The sequence below is a fragment of the Tursiops truncatus genome, chromosome 3 (genome assembly GCF_011762595.2).
Source record: "Tursiops truncatus isolate mTurTru1 chromosome 3, mTurTru1.mat.Y, whole genome shotgun sequence".
Lineage (NCBI taxonomy): Eukaryota > Metazoa > Chordata > Mammalia > Artiodactyla > Delphinidae > Tursiops > Tursiops truncatus.
In genome coordinates this window covers 122,133,497-122,146,449 of record NC_047036.1, presented here as the reverse complement: position 1 = coordinate 122,146,449, position 12,953 = coordinate 122,133,497, and the positions used below count along the sequence as shown (strand labels likewise).

Genomic DNA, 12,953 nt, shown 5'->3' with positions numbered 1-12,953 from the left:
TTTTTTTATTATTTTTAAAAACTTTTATTGGATTTTAGTTGATTTACAATGTTGGGTTAGTTTCAGGTGTACAGCAAAGTGAATCAGTTAGCACCTGGACTGGGCCCTAAATATCACTGTAATGCAGGAGCATTGTCCTTCCCTTGTCCTGACTCCTTCAGTCCTGACTGGCATAAAGGAGAAAGTCTCAGCTTGTTGCTGATCATGAACAGTTCTCCAGCATTTGTAAATTTTCAGCCCCAAATTCAAAGCCATAGGTGGGCCACTGTTACAGGTTGAACTATGCCCCCCCAACCCCTTCCCACAAAAGAGCTACTGAAATCCTAATTCCTCATATACGTGAATGTGACCTTATTTGGAAATAGTCTTGCAGATGTAATTAAGATGATGTCATTAGGGTGGGCCCTAATCCAACATGACTGCTGTCCTTACAAGAAGAGGAGAAGAGACACAGAGGTAGACACACAGAGGGAAGACAGCCATGTGAAGATGGAGGCAGAGATTGGGGTGATGCTGCCACAAACCAAGGAATGCCGGGGCTACCAGAAGCTGCAAGAGGCAAGGGAAGATCCTCTCCTAGAGGTTTTGGAGGGAGCACTACCCTGCCAGCATCTTGACTTTGGACTTCTGGCCTACAGAACTGTGAGAGAATAAGTTTCTGTTGTTTTAAGCCACCCAGTTTGTGGTACTTTGTTACCACAGCAGTCCTAGGAAACTAATTCACCAGCCATCTACCATGGGAATAGAATACTTTTGCTCTTGTTAACATGGCAGCACAGAGCAATGCTGAGGAGCTTGGGGTCTGAAGCTGAACTGCCTCCTTCATTTACTAATTGTGTAACTACAGGAAAATTTGCTAATCTGTTAGTACCTCAGTTTCCTCCTCTGTAAAATGACAGTACTGTCCTCATAGGGTTGTGAGTATTTTAACAAGTCAAGACACTTAGCACAATGACTGGGAAGGAGCAAGGACTTGGTAAATATCAGCTATTATTACTATTTACTGTTACCTTATATTTGCTGCAAATGATATAATTTTCCATTTACAGTTGGGATATAAAGTTTTCTATCAAGTTTTAGGTTAAAATTGAGTTAATTAAAAGAAGAACATTAGGTAAATAATAATATAATTGGTTGGTGGATAGAGCAAACATTATGAAGGTGGTAAAACATGAATTGTATTGAGTGCTTGTATTGCCAGGCACTGTTCAAAGCATTCTACTTGTTTTAAGACATTTCATCCTTAACATCCCTCAGGAAGGAGGTATTACAGCTCCATTTTCCAGACAAGAACCTGAGGCACAGAGAGGTTAAGTAACTTGCCCAAGGCCACACAGCTGGTAAGTGACAGGCAGTCAGGCTATTGAGGCTGTGCTACTAACTCCTGCACTAAGTAAGCAGAGAAAGTTTCTGGCTAAGAGGCCTTCTTGGGCCCTCGTGGTTGCGCAAACCGGAGTTTGCTCTAGGGAGGCAAACTCAGCCTGGTGAGTGTTGAGGGGAAGTGTCACTCACCCCTACGCTCAGCCATCCCCACTGAAACTAAGCAATTCCTGTCTGACGAAGGACTCCTCTCAGCCCTCCTTTTGGATGTCCAGGGCAGCTGCCAGGGGCCAAATCTCTTTGGGAACAATAAAATGCTCAATGTTGGCGTTTGATACATGATAAAGTGCTCCCTGCTCCAAGCCAGCTACTGAAAACACCAGGCCTGAGGGATGGGTCTATTAAGTGAAAATAAACCTCTTTTATTGTTTCATGCAAAAACACATATTGTGCTCCACAAGCTTACAGCTGGGAACAATATGCATTTTTGGCAAAAGAGACTTGGGTGACCTCTCCACTGTCACACGATGACCCCTCACTGTGTGAAGAGTAGATGGCATTTCACACACCGGCTACTGGCCCAGTGCTTCTCTTGGCTGTGGTCAGAGGTGGTCAGAGGTGCAAGCGAACCTCTCCAGCAAGGGAGCTCCCTTTTCCCCTTTGCTTCTTCTGATCAGTCTCGGTGGTAGAGCAAACTTAACACTTCTTTAGAGCCACAAACCCAAACAAATAAAACTCTGGGCTCTGAAAGCATTGAGTCTGCCAATGAATCACGGAACATCAGAGAATTAATATGTGGATGGTTCTTTGAAAACGGATGGTGGAGAGTAGTCCTGAAGAAAGGTGGCTCAGGGCCATGACTTCTAGTTTCCCCTAGAACATGTCAAGTCCATGAAGAAAGAACTTAACAAAAATATGTACTTGCTTCCCAGCAGAAAAGTTATCCAACGCCCAGTGCTTAAGTGAGAGACAACAAATTTGATCTTAAACTTCCCATTTCCTCAGACTTACAAGAAGCTGTTAGAGGTACAAATTTGAGTTACCCAACAGTGGAGGCTTCTCTGTGTTTTTCTTCTCACTAGAAAGTTCCTTTTGATTTTCCAGGATGCAAAATGTGGGACGGATCTCTGATGACTCCGTGTGGGCAAACAATACGAACACATATGCAACAGACATTTCAAAGTGATCCATTCAGATTATTATAAATTACAAAACCAGAAAGCAAACAAATGAAACCCCACCAAACCTTTTGGCTTTACAGTGCAATATACTAATGAAGAATAAGATGCCAGCCCTGGAACTCTCTATTTTTTGGAATGAAGATATGAAAAGTGTCCACTGCCCTATAAAATAATTTTTATATGTTTATATATTTTACATATCTAAGGTTTATTTGTACAATAGTTGATAATGACTAACATGTTATATATACCCTTTTTATAAACATTATTCACATACCTATTACATCATAAAGATTGTCTTTTGGTCTATTAAAAACATTGTACTGAAAAAAGAAGCAGAGACACAAGAGTCTATAGATTTTCTGCTGATATTCCCATGGAGGAGTGAAGTTTTCTCTTCTTTCATTTTCTCTTTCCTCCTTTTTCCCCCTAAACAACACCCTCTCCCCCTGACCCAGCATGCAGTAATAAGAAGCAACAATTCCAGAAGATGAAACTCAGACTTCATGGTTAGCAGACTATTCTCTGGTGCATTTCTGGGCTGACCTCATTCTAATCATTCTACTTCATCCTTGGCTGCATTCCCAAAAAGTGCAGCACTTTTTGACCCACGACAATTTGGAATATATGTGCTGGAGCTCACAGTCTGGAGATGAAAACTTTAGCAAATGGGGGAGCTTTTCTTATGCCTCTGAGTTTGGGTGGGAACAAATCATAGTCTTCATTTTGTGCTTTAGAAAAAAAATATTTTGTTTATTTGGCTAAGCAGTTTCAAAGGAAATTGAAATCTTCATAAAACCCTCCATGATACTATAAGACATGGAAAGTTCCCAGAGAAGAAAAAACAGCAAGTGTAAAAGTTAGGAGTGGTGGTTTCCTGTTATTCTAAATGTGAGAGGGGGAAGCCAGTCTAAGAAGAAGAAAGTCTGAGCGAGAGGGCCTTGGGGACAAAGCTATAATTAGCCAATGTGGTCTAATGGTTTCTGGGCGTTAAAAGTTGTATTGTTCCCCCATCCCCACCCAGCTTATACAACTTGCTTTTGTGTGGACAGTTTGCCTATACTTAACCTTTCTGTATATCACCTATAAAACTAAAATTCCTTCCAACTCTGACACTCTATGACTTTGCCCTGGCAAGTGAAGTCTTTGAAACCTACCTATAGGTGGGTTGTAAGGCCTCATGATTGTAACAAGAATCTGAAGGCAGCGTCTCTCTATTCATTGCTTCTGAGGAGCCAGCCAAACCCGAATTCATCCCAGAGGAAATGGAACCAACATTTAGTCACAGTAGTTCAGAGAAAAGGGATGACCGACAATTGGCAGTACCATCATGGACCACATGTAAGAAGGAGATGTTGTCACTGCATTGGCCTTTCTGTGGTCTCATCATACCTCTTGCTTCTCACCCACCTCTTGGCAGATAAAGCCAATGCTGTGGGGCTTCTTGTTGCCTATTATCACCTTCCCCTGGGGTTAACCAAGAGAAGGCTATGATTAAGAAGTCCATTAAGTTAGTCATCCCATTAAGACACAGGTGCCAGTTTGAGCCCTGCAAGTGACAGCTTCACACAGAGGAAAACATTTCTGTAACCACAAAATACAGTCCTTACTCAGCTCATGGTTTGGCTTGGCTCCTTACCAGCAGGACTGGATGAAAGACGGGGGATGCTTCAGTGCAAAATTATGATACTGAACTTCAAAACCATCTATCAATACACATCCAAATCATGCTGCGTTCCGGTCATTGTCTTTGGTAATCAAGGTGGCATGTGCTTTTAGAAATGAAACTCTTACTGATGTCTTAAGATGGGGGAGAAGATGAAAACACATGGCTCAAAGAGTCTGGGGGTATTTGTGCGTTTCATTTATCTGTACAATCTCTCTCTCAGGGTAGCACAGATAATTTAAAATTTATATTTTAAATTATAGTTTTTTGAAAAAATAGGGGTAGAATATCTTCTTTTGACTTCTTTAAGATGACTTATTTCTGAACAAAAAAGCCTGCATGGTTATAACTGATTTTTATATCTTTAGACTTGAAATAGCACTGCAGTCTGTGGCATCTCCCTTATAACATCATGCACGTTTCTTGTCTGAGATTATTTATGTACTAAGTCCTTATTTCCTTGATTGGTATATTCTAACAAGAACCCTCTGGATCAGAAAGTATCAGGGTGGAAAGACAGAACGGAATTGGAATGGAAAAGAATGTGGATGTGGTGGCGTGATGCAGGAGGCACAGTCAGGGGAGGGAGTGAAGGCTGGGGACATTGTGAGGAAGCACTAGCCTCTCTGGCTTGAACATCTGAGAGGAGAATATTATGCCATCCCCTGTACTGCTCTAAATCTGAGCTGGAGCAATAGGCCAGACACAGTGTTGGGAGGCATTTGATGTTCGGTCTTTTCATTTGTCAGTTAGGTGCCAAGGTGTGAGAAATTGGCAAGACAAAGTTTGGCTTTGACAGCAGAACAGCATAACAGGAGGGCCAGGAGTCTGGTGTAACGTGTAGCGGCACATGACTCACGTGCTTTTCTCCAACCTGGCCCGCCACCCATTGATACTGTGGGAAGACACATTTGCTTTTTCTCCTATTACCCTGCTGTCTTGGAGGCCAGCCTGCTGGTATTCCTGTACCATCCCTGATGTCCAAGGAGTATCACATGGTCCACAGCTCTGTACCGAGCGGTTTCCATTCAAGCAGACGATTTGCTCTCTTCAGTAACCGGTTATTGCTAGCTCCTCCTGGGAAGATCTCCAAGGCGGGGTCTGTGAAGGTGGAAAGGATTTTAGAATCTATTGTGTGTGAATGCAGCCTGGTTAGAACTGTAGTTCTTTAAAATTCTTAAGTCTTTTGGGCAGGAATTTGTCTTTTCATTTCACAAAAGAGATGTCGTGTCCTCCGTTCGTCATATCGGGAGGTACACACTATCTACTTCCACATTACTGGAGATGCTAACTTTGATCTTTTGGTTAAGGTGGTTGTCTACCAGCTTTCTTCACTATAAAATTGTTATTTTCCCATTTGTGATTAATAAGTATCTTTTGAGGAGATACTCTGACACACTAGTTTTAATCCATTGATGACTTTTGCTCGAACCGATTGTTACTGCAGTGGTTGTCAAACTGGGATTTTAAAAAATTCCATCATTCCTTCTACAATTTTTAGTTGGCCCTGTACTGTAAGGAAGAGCTTTTCCTTCTCCCTCATTTCTTTATATAGTATGGACTCAGGGATTCCTATTTGAGTATTTGTAAGGATTATCATCCATTACTGCCAAAAATGAATAATCTGAATCTATTGATTAAGAAATGTCAGACAAAGCCTAATTGAGAGACATTCTGTAAAATAAATGGCCTATATTCTTTGAAATGCCAGGATCATGGAAGACAATGAATCTTGAGGAACTGTTCCATATTAAAAGAAACTAAAGAGATATGACAAATGCAATATGTGGTCCTAGATGGGATCTTAGACAAGACATCAAAATCTGTTTTCTCTGTAAAGGAAAAGAATGGGACAGTTGGATAAGATCTGTAGTTAATAGTGCTATATCAGTGTTAATTTCCTGATTTTGGTAATTGCATTGTGATTATGTAACACCCTTGTTTTTAGGAAATACACACTGAAATGTTTAGGGGAAAACGGGCACTTGATTTTTAGCTTACTTCCAAACGGTTCAGAAAAATTATATATATAATTTATATTAAATTTTAATTTAATAATTAATTAATATATATGTACCTACATATATAAAAGAGAGGATCAAAACAAACATAGTAAAATGTTAATATCTAGGGAACCTAGTCCTGAAGGGTATACAGGAATTCCTTGTACTATTTTAGCAACATTTCTAAAAGTCTGAAATTATTTAAAAAATAAAGTTAAAATTCACGAGCCCCCAGAATTTCTCCAAAGCCTCAAATATTTTATTTTTGATTTCCAAACCCAACCTGCATTCCTGTCATCCCCACACATGTAGCCAAGGTCCTCCCCTTCCTGCCTAGCCCCTGGTGCCTCTTCTCTTCCCGAGGCTGAGGATGCTCGGAAGGGAGTGCAGCCAACACTTCCAGCTGCCCCTTGTCCAGGTGAGGGCAGGCGGTTTGGATGGGCATCACAGGAGCCGGCTGCTCTCTGTGACTTTGCTGCCAGTGCTTGGCTCTTGGCCCTTCTGAGTGCAAATGAAGTCCCAACTGACCATGCTGAAGGGGGACAGGAGAAAGCTAAAAGGATGATGGGAAATTGGTCCAATAACATTTAAAAAGATTTGCTTTCTAAAAGACCCAGGCTCGGAGTTTGTCCACAAGTGAATTCCCATGAAAACCCAGTAAAACAGGAAATAAGTAGGAGAGGGAGTTTTCTATCTCCTGCCCAATGTCTTTCATTTGGAGCCTGAGTCCTTTTCTATCCAACGACTCCTGCTGATTTAACAGGCCAGTTTTGTCTTTGGGGAAATTTTAGTGATGATCACAGACAGGTTCATTCTTTGCGGGGTGGCACAGGACAGCTGGATCTTGCAAGCAAAGCTTATGGGAAGTATCGGTTTTGGGAGTCTGATCAAAACCCACTCTCCAAAGGCAGAAGCATGAATTGTGGCTACGGAGACTAAGTGTACAGAAGGAGCCTGAGCTTTCAAGCAGGCAGCCACATCTGGGCTAACAACTGAGCTTCTCTGCGCTCTCAGGGCCTGCCCATGCAAGACAGGACTTACGTGCCCCACTCAGAATAACAGCAAGTAAGAGCCATTGGAGGTTCCAGGTGGCTGCTTCCTATTCAACACGAGAAGCAGGAATGAATAGAAAGCCTGTGATTATGAGGACGCATTCTGCGTCCCATCATGACAATAAGTTATGCAGGATTTGGAGTTACGCTGTCTCCATCGTACACCCCCAAACATGGGCCGGAGTTTCAGCCTGCTATTCACAACTTTTATCCCTAAAAAGGGAAGACACCTGTGTTAGACATAGTCTGCTTCTCCTCCCTGTGCCTAAGTGGGTACCGGCACTGATGCTGGGCACCTGCCTCTGGAGATGGGTCAACCCGTTGCTATCACAGGGGGCCTGGAAATGGCTGCTTTGATCTGCACATCAGGCCTGGCATCAGCAGCTGGGGGCATATCCCTCCGAGACTGGAGGCAAGGTGATTTGAGACAACTGCTTCTGGATCTCAAGGGAGTAGTGGTGGTTTGTTAGCTCTTTAACTACCTTTGTTGTGATGTAGCATTTCTGAGGGTGAGCGCAGGGACAGGGAAGTAATAAGGAAGTAACTGCCAAGGGAAGGCCAGCTGCCACATGAATCTGATCTTCCAGGTTGTGCTAAATGATGTAGAAAGAACTTTAACACTAAGATCCACTGACATTTTAATGGACACTCAAAAATCCCATCAGTGGCAGGAGGGGTGAATTTACCTATGGCTGGCGTTGTACAGTACTGGGTAGCAGCTCTTATCAGTCCTGTGTCTACAGACCAGGGGTTTTAGGATTAGGCAGGTAATAATGCTTTGCTTATTGAGCACTCAGGGGACAGGTCTGCTTGAAGTAGAAAACCCTGATGTCTGCAGGAAAGCTTTTGTGTCTCATCTTAAATGAGGTGGCAAGCAGCTAGCAGCATCCACTGGGGTCCGATTGCCTGGGTTTATTCCCAAGCTCCACCAAGTCCCAACTGTATGACCCCATGGAAACTATTTAATCTCTCTAGGTCTTAGTTTCTTTACCTGTAAAATGGGCATAGTAATAGTATTTACTTTGTATGGTTGTAGTGAGATTTTAAAATCAGTCAATATAAGTAAAGCACATAAAAGTGTCTGGCACAAGGCAGGGGGTCTGTCTATCATTGTTGGCTCAAAAGTATTACTATAAATTAAGAGACCTCTTCAAGGCTATTTATTATGTTCCTGGTTCTTGATTATCTCAAAGAATGGAAAACCCTACAGGTGGTGGATACAGATCATTAAACCGGCTCATGGTCACACTCATTACTGGAGTCTCTTTTGCCTTAAAAACCTGAATAGAGTTCTTAAAATTTTACATCCTAATCCACAAAATGAGGATAACAATAGCTCAGTATTTACTTTATATGATTGTCATGAGAGGGCCTCTATTATTCTTCCTATTATACAGATGAGAAAATTGAGACTCAGAGAGGTGAAGTGACTTGCTCAAAGTCACACAGTGAGTCACACTTGAGATCCAATGGGTGTTCTGATTCTATAGCCTGGGCTCTCCACTGCTAGGCCAGAGAAAGGTGAGCGGAAGAGAGTGAAGGAGATGGGGGGGGGGGGGGAGGAAGAGGGAGGGAGGGAGGGAAGGGGAGAGGGAGACTCGCAACTAATAATAATATTCTTGGAATGAGTAAGTGGGCGTGGGAATTCAATACATATATCCTAATGATAACAAAGCAGATGACGTTTTATGCCTTGTCTACATAATTCGAAACAACCATTTTGACTGCGTAGAAAAATGACATTGCTTTTTGCTTGCTGCAGAATCATGGCTTTAAAGAGCTGTGAGGGCCAGTCCCTTTGGAAGGTGAGTACTTAAGATCCTGCAGTCCTGGAATGCTAGTGCCTGAGCCAAGCCCCTTGTTTGAGAGGTGAAACAGGGCTGGAGAAAATGGAAGTAACTTGCCTCTAAGCTTGTGGCATAGCCCATAAGTTCATCTTTCCTGTGAAGGTCCTTCTTGGCAGGAAAAAGAGGATTCATTTATTCTTCAATTGTTCATTCAACACATATTGAATGTATGATCAAAAATGTTTGATGAATGAATTTCCTTGACACTTTGAGCTTGTTCCTCTTTATCTCACTATGCTGCATGTCCGATTCCTTCTCAGTCTTCAAATCTCAGTTGAAATCTCACCTCCTTGGAGAATCCTTTCCTGGCCACCCTACCCAATGTAGTGCATACCCCCCCAGCCATTCTCCGTCCCCCCTCTTTGTTTCCTTCATAACATCTGTCATATAGAAACAATCCTGTGTGTTTAATGGTTTACCATTTACTCTCGTTCATGAAGGCAGGAACATTACTTGCTTTGTTCACTGCTGTATCCCAACTGTATGGGGCAAAACCTCACACACATAGATGCTCAATCAGTATTTGTTGAATGAAAATGAATGAATAAATGAATGAGGTGACACGATTTCTACCCAGGAAGAAAACATTCTGTGACTTTAAATGGAGATGGAGTGAGAGCTAGGACTTTGGCCTGGAGCCCCTTGGTCATAATGGCGTGTCCAGCTGGGGATTAACTAATCAGCACATGCATTTTCTGAATTACAAAGTGTGCCAGGGACATTTAATTTCTGTTAATTAGCACCGAGGAGGAGGGGTTGTTATCGAAATCACCAGCCAGCTGGAAGCATGTCCATGTCAGACCTATTTGCAAATCAGAATGGACATTTCATAAACCTTGTCAACCTTGTGAAGCTGCAAGTGAGTGCCCAGAGGGGCAGCACCAAGGTGCCCACCGGCTGCATTCGGGGTCACAGATGACCTTAAACCTCAAACCTTCAACAGATGAGGAGGTGAGGTGATAGGGACAACCAGAAGACAAAAGACTGATGAGGGTTATGGCATGAGATACATTTAAAAATAACTGTCATATTTCCTCAACCCTGGTGCCACTGACCAGCTGATCTGAAAAGTGAAGAGAACAAAGAAGCTGAGATTTCTAGTCTTACAGAGCCAGCCCCACTGCTTCCTTTCTGTGACCTTAGACAAGTGATTTATCCTCAGAGCCTCAGATCTGTTTGATCCATAAATAGGGGACAATAACACCCAACTCATGGGATTGTTGTGAATGTTAAATGAGAAAAGGCATGTAAACAGTCAAGATAGCTAACGTCACAGAGCATTTTCTAAGAGCTGGGCACTGTGCTAATGACCTCATGCCCATCATCTCTTTTAATCCCCACCAAACCACTCAAGGAAAGCACAGTTAGAACCTGCATTTTACAAGCAAGGGGACTAAAGTTTGGGAAGATTAAATGACTTCCCCATGATCACACAGGGAGGAAGCGCAGAGCCTGGATTTGAATCCTGGTCACCTGACTCACTGTGCATTTAACCACCCTGTAAATGACCCTCTAAGGAGTTAGCTCAGTCCCTGGCATTTAGTAGACGTGTAATGAATGGTAGTAAGAAGATTCTGTTCTTATTTTAGCATTTCTCCTGATCACCTGCCTTTGTCATGACTGCAGAATTCACTGCTAGGGTCCCTTCTGCACGCCAGCATCTGGCCTATCTGTCTTACTTAATCTTCCCAGTGACTCTGTGAAGTGTTGATTATTGTTTTCACTCCTCAGATGAGTAAAGAAAGTCTCAGAGAGGTTAGTTAACTTGGTCCAAGGTCAGACAGCCAAGAAGTGGTGGGGCCAGGATTTGAGCCCAGGGATATGTGATTCCAGAGCCCAGGTGGTTTCCTCTTCATTTCTCCATGCTGCCATCTTTCAGAACCTGTTTCACCTCAGTGGAGCTCTCCTGACAGCTGAAACACTTCTTCATTACTCCCTGCTCTTTCTTCTGAGCCTAGCTCTTTCTTGTACTCTGTTTTTGAATTGTGCCTCCATTCCCACTTATGGGTAATAGCTACCATTTATTGAACACTTTGATGTACCCCGTATCACCATCAGAGCTGTACAAGCATGATCTCATTTAATCCTGCTGAGAACCCTATGAGGTGGAGGTTCTGATTCCCATTTTACAAATGAGAAAGCAGGTTTAGGGAGGTGGTGTAGCTTTCTCAAGTTGCTTCAGTCATTTGCCAAAGGAAACCTAACTAGTAAGTGACAAGCTGGGACCAAACCCCAGATAATTTGGTTCCAAAACCCGTCACCCTAGCTATTATATTGTTTCTCCATATCTTGTAAAGTTCTAGTGGATTGGGAATACAGCTAGAATAACTACCCCCAAATCCTTGTTGACTGATGTGTTAAAATTTAGTCCTTTACTGGAGGTCTCCATGAAGAAGGTCCAAGCTATCAAATTTGCCAAATCTAAAAAGACTGTAAGCTTAAAAAAGAATTCAGTTTATCAATAGAATGTGCAGGATGGAATATTTGGAAATGTGGTTCTGATATCTAAAATTAGCCTTCCATTCCAAACAGTATGGCGCCTTCCGGCTGTCTGACTGCTCTGTCCTTTGTCATGGAAGCTGATGCCATCTCTCTCGAGCTGTGACTGACATGTTCTCCTCAGGCAGACCTCAGGCAGTGCGGTCCTCCAGCTCTCTCCTAGACAGAGATGGAAAGCATCTCCCAAGGAACTGGGTGGGGAAGGCGTAGGGATCCAGGTACAACACTTTGAAGGTGATATTTGTTTGAATTCCTCTATGGTCCCCCAGGCGTTTTTGCTGTCTCCTTATGTTTTGATTCACGCTTGCTTTTGCTTATTTGTGAGAGTCTCCTGACTGCAAATAGTTCTCACAATCCTCTCAGATGGTTCAGGGAGTTGTTTTCATGGGAAGGACATTAGGATGGCTCTGGCCTCTAGGACACGTGCGACTGACAGCCGTCAAACTCTGACATTGCAAGTGGCCTTCATCAAGTCGGTCGGTCACGCTAGCATTGATTCTAACAGTGTTCACCAGGGATACACAAAATGGCCTTTGCGAATGCATTTTGCCTTTCTCCCTGGGTCTTGGCTGGCATCCTTTTAGTCCTTACCAGGCTGCAGCTCTTGTCCATCCAGCAGTGACCCTATCTGCATAATTAGCTTGCATCTGTGGGTGTGTATTTACCCACCCGCCCCCGAAAGCAATTGCCTTTGAACTTCGGAAAAATACCAGCATGGAACACTGGAAGGTGTCAGCTCTCTGAGTCCTCTTGTTCCCACAGAGAAGATGAAAGTGGGGGTCATTTTGGAAATCATGTTCCCCTTCTTCTGGACTCTGTATCCTTTAGAGTGAGGACAGGCAAAACTGGAAGTAAACTCAAGAAGAGGGAGAGATCTAGGGAATGCAAAATAATCATTGTGTTTTGATGTCAATGATCCAGAACCACATTGCAAGCTTTGGTTCTTTTACAAGTTGCTGGGCTGTGTCTGGCCACCCTTGCAGCAGGCGTAGATTTGCTTTTTGGATTTCTCTGTACAGAACACTCTCAGTCACCTTCTTTCCCGTCCCTACTTCTTGGATGATAAGACCCTTGTATGGGTTGGCTAAAGATTTCGTTTGGGTTTTTCTGTTAAGATGTTATGGAAGAACCTGAACGAATTTTTTGGCCAACCCAACACTTATTCTCTGGGAGGGCTTGACCCCCTGAGTTAAACCATTCCCCCACCCCCGTCTCCATCCTCACCCCTGTGGTCTCAGCAGCACACACACATTTGTGCAACCTCTCCAACCTCAACCATGTTATGTGCTTACAGTTGCTATTGAAGAAGAGGGATGTGGTGATTTAAGATTAAGGTTTAGATTTAGAGTCCTGGGTTCTAGTTCTTGTTGCCTTGGACAGGTCAT

General features: G+C 43.0%; 1 protein-coding gene across 1 annotated transcript in view; it reads right to left on the bottom strand.

Annotated features, from left to right (window-relative positions):
• Positions 1-1,721: 1,721 nt before the first annotated feature.
• SH3RF2 (SH3 domain containing ring finger 2) overlaps positions 1,722-12,953 on the bottom strand; it is a 143,644-nt gene continuing 132,412 nt past the window's right edge. Inside the window, exon 11 of the mRNA XM_019924636.3 lies at positions 1,722-5,268. The gene's annotated coding sequence lies outside the window, so the exon portion shown is untranslated. The remainder of the gene's footprint in view (positions 5,269-12,953) is intronic.